Below are 3,171 nucleotides of genomic sequence, written 5' to 3'. Positions count from 1 at the left end.
GACATATTTCATCTGGTTTAATCGTAATTTATACGCATATATTGTTTATATAATAAATTACGCTGTGCGTATCTATGTGTGTAACAATTTTAGAGTTCGGATTCTAGGGTTAGGGGATTAATGATATACACCGTTACAGCGCTAACTGTTTTCAACTGAATAGACGTCAGTGATTAGTAGAAATTATCGAAATAAGACAATTTTTTACATGAAATAAATTCGAATACAAAAATATTTTTCTGTTCTATAACACAAAATAGATAAGTATACGAAGTTTGAAAGTCTTTCCGTACCAAAAACACTACATAAAACATAAATGAAAACTGGCGCCCCCGTTTTAAAATAGATCCAAAACGTGTACAAAATGTCTCAAAAAATCACACCAGGTCCTATATTTTTCTTTTGTTCATTTTAGGTGTAAAGGTACATGAAATGGACACAGGTATGGCTGTGTAGGTAAGAAGCTTACTTTGCAGTCAAGTGGCTTCTGGCTCAGTCACACTACATGGCACGGTTTGTCAAGTAATTGCTAGGGCACACAAAAACATACATATATAATGGACTCACACATTTTTCCTCTACCAAATTCACTCACAAGGGTCTGATTAACCCAGTGACTCCCAAACCGTGCACTGCAAGATGTAATTAGGTGTGTCTCAAAAAAGTAAGATATTTCAAAACATGGAAAATACAAACCGAAATTCATTAGAAAGTTCATATATAAATGTCTAAATGGCAAAGAACTTAATACTAAGTTCTAAATAAAGAATGAGAGGGTGTTGTGTCGTTCAATTCATTTAGGCTAATTATGGTTTAACTGTGTTATTCAATTTTGAATATGAGATTTCGTGGGGATAAAAACTAAATTAGCATCAATCTTTCCTCGAAATTGACATATTCAGTGCACAACTATGCTTCAGTTTATAGGAAAGTGGGTGATACATCATTAGATGTATACCTGACTTTCCTATATAAAATTAAGAATTAACGGAACGCTGAACTCCAGACTATCAACATAACAACATTTATTTAAGGTGGAATATATATATCTTTAGCTCTTGTTTGTTGAGACGTCTTCTGTGTGAGCATGGATGTTGGTATGTAGATGTGGGCGAGCTGTCTAGCGTAAGTTCGAAAGATGGAGAGAGACAGCTAAACACGTCCTTGCTCAATCGCTGGCCAGCAAGAAAGAGACAGATCAAAGCGGGAAAGCTTGGTTGTTGAATTCCATGCATGCGTGAGACTACGCATGCGCACAGCGTTACTACAAGTTTATTCCGGCCGTAGCCTCTACAATTTTCATTTCAGTGTGAAAAATAAACTATTGAACTAAAATATACGATGTTGAACTAAATCTTTGAATTTTGTTTCAGAGTAAATAACAACAACGAAAAGTTTAAATGCATCTTCTTCTGTTCTACTTACAGTACGAATGTTTACAGAAATTTGATATCATTTTCACAAAGGAAAGTTTCTCTCAGCCAGTACCACATAAATACGACTTGATCTCTTTTTAATCTATAGACCCCGTTGGTTACTATTTTACTCTGGTGGACCCACATAGCCATTCATTGTTTAGAAACTCGTTTTTATAGAAACTTCTTTCAAAACTACTATTTTGTTTTTCACAAGTTGTTTAGGTTGAACTATGTAAAACGTTAAAGAAACCTAGCTGTTTCTTGCAATACACACCAATACAACATTTAAGGCAAAATTGTTTTCAGGAGCCATATGGACACCTGTTGGGAACCACTGATCTTGGCAAACCAGACCAAATCTGCATTTGTTTGAAAAGCCCTATTATTGTGCTGCCAACACACAGTACAACTAACATCGTGACTGTGTAAGCTCGCATGGACTCCTCTATTTCTTCTAATGAATACCTTCATAAAATTCAAGTAGATCATATCTACAAATGTCTGAGAAGTACTACCATAGCATTGCAAACTGAGGGGGCAGAAAAGTAAAGCAAGCTGATTGTTTTTTTCTTGGCAGTCTTTTATCAGTTTACCTGATAATTCTTTCTGCTGATCTTGATATTTCAAAGTAAACAAGCAGACAGGCCTGTAATTTTGGCATCTGCTCATGCATGGTTCTTTTTGTTGTTTTATTATTATACTTTCATTCATCCTGTTCAAATCTATTTGAAAGTGATTTGGTTAAATGGTTTTTTAAATGTGTGTAAGGATCTATTAGAAAGCCCTTCTTTTTTTTCTTCTTTTGCATCCAGTGCCCCTAACTCAGTACCATGCAATGCTGCAAGGTAGTGAGACATGGCCACTGACTGCATACAGAGAAAATGTGAGGGCTGAAGTGAAATAAAGCATGAACACAGAATGGTGTTCTATTTATTCCACCTTTCTCTCTTTTTTTTTTTTTTTGCAATCTTTATTTCTTTGTCCTTTATATTATCTTTATGCTTTTTAATTTCCATAATTTTCCTTCTTTCTCTGCATTCTTATTTCTCAATGTTTATCACTTTTTCTTCCTCTTGTTCTTCTCTTAAAATTTCCTCACTTTTGCAACCATATTTCACATTCTTCCAATATCTCTTTGGGAAGTTATTGTCTGCTGAGAACAGGGAAAAGGAACACTTCAGTTGTTTCTGGATAATTTTAGTTGAAACATCGTTTGTCAGATACCTGTGTGCATATGTGTGAGAGAAAGAGGGTGAGGGTCAGGGAAATGGGAGCAACAAAGTGATATGAAAGAAAATGAGAGAAAGAAAGGAAAAGATTCAGTAAGAGAGACTGAGATGTAAACAGAAAAATGGAAATGAATATGAAAGTTAGGGAGAGAAAGAGAAAAGTTAAAAAGGAAAAGAAGAAAACCCAGAGTTTAACATAATTGTAAATATATATGTGTGTTTGTGGCTATGCTACTTTCATAGATTTGTATATATTTCTATATATCTGTATGTGCATGCCTGATGTTATAAATTTATTCATATACATGCTGCTGTTAAGTATTCAAGCTACAAACATAGTCTTTATTTTTCTCCTCAGCCAATGTGTGTGACATTGAGGGAGGGTGCATTGTTATTTCTAGCAGGTGTCAGTAACTACACAGATATTTTTCTCATTTGACTTGAATGTGTGTGTATGTGTATGTACATACATACACGCACAAATACACACATGTATATATATATATATATATATATATATATAT

This window comes from Octopus bimaculoides, chromosome 18, assembly GCF_001194135.2.
Source record: "Octopus bimaculoides isolate UCB-OBI-ISO-001 chromosome 18, ASM119413v2, whole genome shotgun sequence".
Classification (NCBI taxonomy): Eukaryota; Metazoa; Mollusca; class Cephalopoda; order Octopoda; family Octopodidae; genus Octopus; species Octopus bimaculoides.
This window is presented reverse-complemented; position numbering follows the sequence as displayed.